Genomic DNA, 9,045 nt, shown 5'->3' on the forward strand with positions numbered 1-9,045 from the left:
GGAGGTGGCGCACGCCCCTCCCAAGCCCAGTCCGAATTGGACAAAGGGTTTGGGGTGTGGCCCCCCTCTCCCTTCCTTCTCCACTTCCCTCCTTTCCCCCCTTCTCCTAGTTGGACTAGGAAAGAAGGAGTCCTACTCCCGGTGGGAGTAGGACTCCCCTTGGCGCGCCCTCCTCCTAGGGCCGGCCTCCTCCTCCCTTGCTCCTTTATATACGGGCGCAGGGGGCACCCTCTGAGACACAAGTTGATCTACGGATCGTTCCTTAGCCGTGTGCGGTGGCCCCCTCCACCATATTCCACCTCGGTCATATCGTCGCAGAGTTTAGGCGAAGCCCTGCACCGGTAGAGCATCATCATCGTCACCACGCCGTCGTGCTGACGGAACTTATCCCCGAAGCTTTGCTGGATCGGAGCCCGGGGATCGTCATCGAGCTGAACGTGTGCTGACCTCGGAGGTGCCGTACGTTCGGTACTTGGATCGGTCGGATCGTGAAGACGTACGACTACATCAGCCGCGTTGTCATAACGCTTCCGCTTACGGTCTACGAGGGTACGTGGACAATACTCTCCCCTCTCGTTGCTATGTCATCACCATGATCTTGCGTGTACGTAGGAATTTTTTTGAAATTACTACGTTCCCCAACAGTAAATGGTTACGTCGATGCAAGCTTTGACACTGATCCGGACGATTCTAAATCGCAAACCGGATACGTCTTTTTATTAAACGGTGGAGCTGTAATTTGGTGCAGTTCTAAACAAAGCGTCATGGCGGGATCTACATGTGAAGCGGAGTACATAGCTGCTTCAGAAGCAGGAAATGAAGGAGTCTGGATGAAGGAGTTCATTTCCGATCTAGGTGTCATACCTAGTGCATCGGGACCAATGAAGATCTTCTGTGATAATACTGGTGCAATTGCCTTGGCAAAGGAATCCAGATTTCACAAGAGGATCAAGCACATCAAGAGACGCTTCAATTCCATCCAGGATCAAGTCCAGGTGGGAGACATAGAGATTTGCAAGATACATACGGATCTGAATGTTGCAGACCCATTGACTAAGCCTCTTCCACGAGGAAAACATGATCAGCACCAAGACTCCATGGGTGTTAGAATCATTACTGTGTAATCTAGATTATTGACTCTAGTGCAAGTGGGAGACTGAAGGAAATATGCCCTAGAGGCAATAATAAAGTTATTATTTATTTCCTCATATCATGATAAATGTTTATTATTCATGCTAGAATTGTATTAACCGGAAACATGATACATGTGTGAATACATAGACAAACATATAGTCACTAGTATGCCTCTACTTGACTAGCTCATTAATCAAAGATGGTTATGTTTCCTAACCATAGACATGTGTTGTCATTTGATTAATGGGATCACATCATTAGGAGAATGATGTGATTGACATGACCCATTCCGTTAGCCTAGCACTTAATCATTTAGTATATTGCTATTGCTTTCTTCATGACTTATACATGTTCCTGTAACTATGAGATTATGCAACTCCCATTTACCGGAGGAACACTTTGGGTGCTACCAAACGTCACAACGTAACTGGGTGATTATAAAGGAGTACTACAGGTGTCTCCAAAGGTACATGTTGGGTTGGCGTATTTCGAGATTAGGTTTTGTCACTCTGATTGTCGGAGATGTATCTCTAGGCCCTCTCGGTAATGCACATCATTATAAGCCTTGCAAGCAATGTAGCTAATGAGTTAGTTACGAAATGATGCATTACGTAACAAGTAAAGAGACTTGTCGGTAACGTGATTGAACTAGGTATTAGATACCGACGATCGAATCTCGGGCAAGTAACATGCCGATGACAAAGGGAACAACGTATGTTATTATGCGGTTTGACCGATAAAGATCTTTGTTGAATATGTAGGAGCCAATATGAGCATCCAGGTTCCGCTATTGGTTATTGACCGAGAATAGTTCTAGGTCATGTCTACATAGTTCTCGAACCCGTAGGGTCCGCACGCTTAACGTTACGATGACAGTTTTATTATGAGTTTATATATTTTGATGTACCGAAGGTTGTTCGGAGTCCCGGATGTGATCTAGGACATGACGAGGAGTCTCGAAATGGTCGAGACATAAAGATTGATATATTGGAAGCCTATATTTGGATATCGGAATTGTTCCGGGAGAAACCGGGATTTTTCCGGAGTACCGGGGGGTTACCGGAACCCCCCCGGGGGTTATTGGGCCTATATTGGCCATGAGGGAGAAGAGGAGGGCCGGCCAGGGCAGGCCGCGCGCCCCCTCCCCGCTTAGTCCGAATAGGACAAGGAGGGGGGGGGGGGCGGCGCCCCCCTTTCCTCTTTCCCCTCCCCCCTTTCCTTCTCCACCAAGGCAAGAGGGGGGAGTCCTACTCCCGGTGGGAGTAGGACTCCTCCAGGTGCACCCCTTGGGGGCCGGACGCACCTCCCCCTCCCTCCTTTATATACGGGGGCAGGGGGGCACCCTAGAACACACAAGTTGATCTACGTGATCGTTCCTTAGCCGTGTGCGGTGCCCTCCTCCACCATATTCCACCTCGGTCATATCGTCGCGGAGTTTAGGCGAAGCCCTGCGCCGGTAGAACATCATCATCGTCATCACGCCGTCTTGCTAACAGAACTCATCCCCAACACTTTGCTGGATCGGAGTCCGGGGATCGTCATCGAGCTGAACGTGTGCTGAACTCGGAGGTGCCGTACGTTCGGTACTTGGATCGGTCAGATCGTGAAGACGTACGACTACATCAACCGCGTTGTCATAATGCTTCCGCTTACGGTCTACGAGGGTACGTGGACATTACTCTCCCCTCTCGTTGCTATGCATCACCATGATCTTGCGTGTGCGTAGGAATTTTTTTGAAATTACTACGTTCCCCAACACTGAGTGCCAACAGCCAGCCCTCTTCCAGCAGGTCGACACCGTCTTCTCCTGCTTCCTTTGTCTCCGCCTTCGTGTACATGGTGACGCGAGGTGAGTCGAACTCGATGGTAGTTGGGATGACAGCCTTGGCCCCATACACAAGGAAGAAAGGAGTGAAGCCGGTTGACTTGTTCCGAGTGGTGCGCATGCTCTAGAGGATGGCCGGCAGCTCATCGATCCAGCAGCCGGCCGAGTGCTCCAGTGACTCGACCAGTCGGGTCTTGATGCCAGAGAGGATGAGGCCGTTTGCTCGCTCAACTTGGCCATTTGACTACCGATGGGCAACAAACGCTAAGTCCAGTCGGATGCCTTGCGTCATGCAGAAACGGGACAATGCTCCTTTGGCAAAATTTGTGCCATTGTCGATGATGATGTTGTGTGGTATGTCGTACTGGACGGTGATATCTACAATGAAGGTCAAGGCAGTCGGCCCATTCAACTTCTTGATTGGCTTTGCTTTGATCCACTTGGTGAATTTGTCGACGGCAACAAGCAGATGAGTCATGCCGTCGTGTGCTATCTTGAATGGGCCCACCATGTCCAGCCCCCAGACGGCAAAGGGCCAAGTCGACATGTGTTGCTTGGAGATGACTTTCTAGCACCCCTTGCAATGCTTGAACAAGTCCTTGGCGTCTTCCAAAGCAGTCGGCCAGAAGAAACCTTGGCGGAAAGCCTTGGCAACAAGTGATCTTGAGGCCGCGTGGTGGCCGCATTCACCTTGGTTGATATCTCTCAGGATTGCCTTGCCTTTCTTTGGTTCTACGCATCGCTGGAAGACTCTAGTGACGCTGCGCCTGACAAGCTCTATGTTTACTATCGTGTAAGCTCCTGCCAGGCACTGCACTTGTCGGGCCGAGATCTCATCAGTCGACAACTCTCTGTTCACCAGAAAGTTGAGAATGGCCTGCGCCCATGATGGGGCCACGACTTCTTCTACTGTTAGTACGACCACTGTGACTAGGGCGGTTGGGTTGGGGGTGGTGGGTCGGAGTCGGCCACCGCCTGCTTTGTTGTTGGAGTCCCCGGGCCGACTGTTGCAGTCCCCGAGCCAGGTTCTGAAGTCCTGGGGCTGGGTTCGGCTGCAGCAGTCCCCGAGCCGCCTGCCGAAGTCCCCGAGCCGACTGCTGAGGTCCCCAAGTCGGTTCCGACTATTCCTGGGGCAGCCGGCACGAATATAGAATCTGATTCCGACAAAGGCTTGGTAGACAGCTTGAGGAAGCGCTGAAGGGAGACGCCGGTTGGTATGTCTCTCCGGGTGGAGCCGATTCGTGCCAGGGCATCTGCTTGCTCGTTGTCGGCCCGTGGCACGTGAAGGAACTCGCACCCTTCGAAATATCCGCGGCGTTGCTGGACGAGGAAGCGGTAACTTGCCATGTTTGCATCCTTGGCGTCCCAGTCGCCAGATGACTGTTGGACCACCAAGTCCGAGTCGCCGTAGCACAGGATCTGGTGGATGCCGAGTTCTTTGGCCAGCTGGAGCCCGTGTACGAGTGCCTCGTACTTGGCCACATTATTGGAGGCGGAAAAGTGGATTTGCAATGTGTGTCTGAGATTATTGCCTTTGGGAGAGGTAAGGACGATGCTGACTCCTAGACCGGTGTGCATCTTGGAGCCATCAAAGTGCATCCGCCAATGTGTGGAATCCGGTGCTGACAGCAGGTACTGGGTCTCGGCCTAGTCGACGAGGAAGTCGGCCAGCGCTTGGGACTTGATGGCGGTGCGAGGCTGGTAGAAGATGGTGTATGGAGCCAACTCGATGGCCCATCTGGCCACCCAGCATGATGCATCTCGACTGCCCATGATCTCGGCAAGTGGGGCAGTGCAAACAATCGTGATGGGGTGCTCTTGAAAGTATGGCTTGAGCTTCTTGGCGACAAAGCACATGCCATAGCACATCTTCTGATAGTGGGGATAGTTCTGCTTTGAGGCTGACATCACCTCGCTCAGATAGCACACATGCCTCTGGACCGGCTGTGCCTTGCCGTCTTCTGGGCACTGTACCACAATGACTGTGCTGACCACCCGGCTGGTTGCGGCAATGTAAAGAAGCATGGGCTCTTTGTCAGTCGGAGCCGCCAGAACAGGCGGCGTGGTCAACATCTTTTTCAGTTGGAGAAAGGCCTCGTCCGCCTGGTCATTCCACTCAAAGTGAGTGGTCTTGTTCATGAGATGGTACAGTGGAAGAGCCTTCTCTCCCAGCAACTGATGAAGCGGCTGAGGGATGCCAAGAACCCGGTGAACTTCTGGATGTTTCATAGTCGGGTGGGTATCTCCATCCTCTCGATGGCTTTGATCTTCACGAGGTTGCACTCAATGCTTCGTTCGGAGACCAGGAAGCCAAGGAGCTGGCCGACTGGTACTCCAAAGACACATTTCTCAGGGTTGAGCTTGATTTGAAAATGACATAGATTGTCAAATGTTTCCTTGAGATCTTCCAGAAGGGTACCACGCTTCTCCGTCTTCACCACAATATCGTCTACCTAGACGTGGGCATTTCTGCCGAGCAGTTTGAGGAGGCACTTCTGCATGCAATGCTAAAAAGTGGCACCGACATTTCTCAAGCCGAATGTCATGGTCAGGTAGCAGAAGGCTTTGAATGGTGTGATGAAGGCAGTCTTCAGGCGGTCGGCTGGGTTGAACTTGATCTGGTGGTACCCTGAGCAGGCATCCAAGAAACTCAACAACTCGCATCCGGCTGTGGAGTCTATTACTTGATCAATCCAAGGAAAGGCAAACGGGTCTTTGGGGCAAGCTTTGTTGAGGCTGGTATAATCAATGCACATGCGCCACTTGTTGTCCTTCTTCAGTACAAGGACTGGATTGGCAAGCCATTCTGGAAAGAACACTTCCATATTGAAGCCGGCTGCTAGGAGCTGACCTATCTCTTCACCAACAATTCTTCTCTTTTCTTTTGGCAGTCAGCAGAGGGGTTGCTTGACTAGTTTTGCATCTGCTCTGACATGTAGCTTGTGCTCGGTGAAATCCGTCGGAACACCCGGCATGTCCTTGGGGGGCCATGCAAAGATATCCCAATTCTCATGGAGGAAATCGACGAGCTTGCTTTCCTATTTGCTGTCAAGGGTGGTTCCTACAAGGGCGAACCTCTCCGCGTGGTCTGGGTCCAAGGGTATCTTCTTGGTTTCTTTGGCCGGCTCGAAGGAGCCCTAGGTCTCCGACTCCTTGGGGTCCGGTGACAGGTCTGGCCGCTTGCCGGCCATGGCCACAACCCGGTCAAGGATCTTCTTCTCTGCGGCAATCACAAGGGAGTCAGCCAGCCGGCTACGAGCTGCGGCACAGGCGACCAACTTCTTGTAGTCTCCAACTATGGTGATGATGCCCTTGGTTCCCAGCATCTTCATCTTGAGGTAGGCGTAATGAGGTACTACCATGAACTTGGCCAGAGCAGGTCGGCCAAGCAATGCATGGTAAGGGCTCTCCAGGTCTACTACCTCAAACCAAATTGCTTCATGGCGGAAGTGATCTTTGTCTCCGAAGAGGACATCTATCTTGATCTTGCCGATTGGTGAGCAGGAAAGGCCAGGTATGATGCCATGGAAAATAGTCCGGCTGGGTTGGAGTTGCTTCGCCTTGATGTTCAACTTCTCCATGGTATCGCGGTAAAGAATGTTGATGCTGCTGCCGCCATCTATCAGGACTCGGGAGAAGCGAGTAGCTCGCCTCTCTATCGTGAAGGTGGCATCCAACAATAGGGCATAAGAACTTGGGGAAGGCATCACTTCTGGGTGGTCGGCTTGGCTCCAACTGATGGGCTTCTCAGACCAGTGCATGAATTCTGGAACCTTAGAGGCGACAACATTGACTTCTTGGTGCTGCTGGCGCCGACTGCGCCTATCATCGGCCTGGCTGGTGAAGACAACGTAGGCTCCGTGTTCTTTAGGGAATTCATCTTGGATGGCCCCCAACTGCTGGATGGGCCGCCGACTGCTGAGGAGGCGGAGGCGGCTGGCCAGCAGGCGGAGGAGGTAGCAGCCCTTCGCCCTTGGAGATTCGGGTGAGCTAGTGGCACTTTCGGGTGGTGCGATTGGATGGCTTCGCGCAGCTGTGGAACTTGCAGGGTGCATCAAGGGTTTGCTCATAGGAGAAGGCGGGCTGCCAAGCCGACTTGCCGCCTTTCTGACGCTTGGGTATGGGCTACCCCTCTGGCTGCTGATCTTCGACTGTTGCCACTTGCCAGCTGGTGGAAGCCGACATCGGGTCTTTGCGCTTGTTGTTGTTCTGCTGCTGGCGCCGACTGGTGTCACCAGCCGGCGTTCTGGGAGCCAGAGGGAGCACCTTCCCAGACGCGTCCACTTGAAGCTCTGACTTCATAGAGGAGTCGGCAGTGGCGTACTTGTCTGCTATGAACAGCAGCTCGCTGAGTGTAACTGGCTCGTCACAGAGGAGTCGGTGCTTCAGCAGGGTGCCTTCTCTGCACACGGCGGTGAAGTACTCTATGGCTTGCACCTTGTGCACCCCTTCGCATGAGTTGCGCAGTTCGGCCCACCGCGTCAGGTAGTCACGAGTGGATTCAGTCGGGCCTTGGACGCATAGAGAGAGCCGGCGAGGCTTGGGCGGCCGCTTGTAAGTGCTGGTGAAGTTGTGGATGAAGACTTCGGTGAAATCTACCCAGCTGTTGTCACTGTAGGGCTTGGGACTGTTTAGCCAAGTGCGCATCATGCCCAGAAGCATGAGGGGGACGTACTTTATGGCAACACCTTTGTTGCCGTTTGCTATGTTGACTGCGGTGGAGTAGTCGACCAACCAGTGTTTCGGCTTCACGGAGCCGTTGTACTTAGGTGTATCTCTTGGGAGTGAGAATCCTTTGGGGAAGGGCTCGCCGCGAATGCGGGGGCCAAAACAACGCGGGCCAATCACATCTTATTCTTCTAGCGCCTGGGATCGAGCCAGGCGGTCAACCCGATGGTGAGCATCATTTTCTCCAATTCCTTCACGGCGGCCCAGCCGGCCGCTGAGCGTCGGGTGCTCAACAGGCGGCAGGGAGGCATACCTCTCCCTGCTAGGTGGAGGGGGAGGCGGGCAGTTGTCCGGCCGCTCCACAGGTCGCGGGCGGGCATCTTGGTCGTGCTCAATGGTGAGGTGCGTCAGACTGCGGCTAGAAGCCAGCTCTTTGTCTCTTCGGTTGCGGGCACCGCTTGCTGTCGGCATCCGGGAGGTCGTGCCATGCTCTCGGCGGGGGAAGGAGGGATTCTTGGCGCGTGCTAGCTTCTTGTTGTGCGGCAACTGCGTCGATGAACTACCGGATGCGCTCCATCATGCAGCACCGCTCGTCACCCTCCAGGTGTTCTAGCTCGTCTGTTGCCTCCTGAGCCGCACATAGGTTCTCAATGGGCGTGGCGTAGACTGGGCGGTTGGCCCCCAGCATGCTGGCGATGGTCGCACCGCGCTGTCGGACGACGCCCACGCGGCTATGCTCACCAGTAGCCAGCGTGCCATAGACGGCGCGGTCGACCTCGTGTTGATAAGCCTTGGTGAGGCGTTTCAAAGTGGCTAACTTCTTGCCGCTCTCGATGAGTGTGACGCGGCAGGCTTCCAACATCTCGGCGTTGGTATCTCCCATGATGGGCACAGATAGGTCCCGCATCATCGCGTGCAGCGGGTCTTAGGCGTCTCCACCAGAGGCCCCATCGTGGCTGATGACGAGCACCTCGGTGATGGTGCTGCCGCCGCTGTCCGCACGAGGGAGCGGGTCGTCGATGACCACCACGTTGGTGGGGAAGGCTTCGAGGGATGCCGTGCCGGAGTCGACAAGCATCGGGTCAGTGGAGCCGATCGACTTCAGGTCGGAGGCGGGATCATTGGCGATGTCGAGCTTGCCAAGGAGGTCGATGAGGCAGCTCTCAGAGCTGGCTGCGCCCGCGCCTAGCGTGGGCTCGTTGGAGAGGTGAATCTCGCCGATGAGATCAGCAAAGCAGCTCGCCGCGTAGGCGACCTCCACGCCATGCAGCGCGTCGATGCAAACGCCACCGGGCGTGCCGGGCTGGCTGCGCTCGCCAGGGAGGAGCAAGGTTCCCATCCAGAACAGATCTCCGGACAACGGTGCACCTAGCCCCACGGTGGGCACCAAATGTCGGGGCTTTGGTGCAACATATGCC

The sequence above is a fragment of the Triticum aestivum genome, chromosome 6B (assembly GCF_018294505.1).
Source record: "Triticum aestivum cultivar Chinese Spring chromosome 6B, IWGSC CS RefSeq v2.1, whole genome shotgun sequence".
In the NCBI taxonomy this organism is placed as follows: domain Eukaryota; kingdom Viridiplantae; phylum Streptophyta; class Magnoliopsida; order Poales; family Poaceae; genus Triticum; species Triticum aestivum.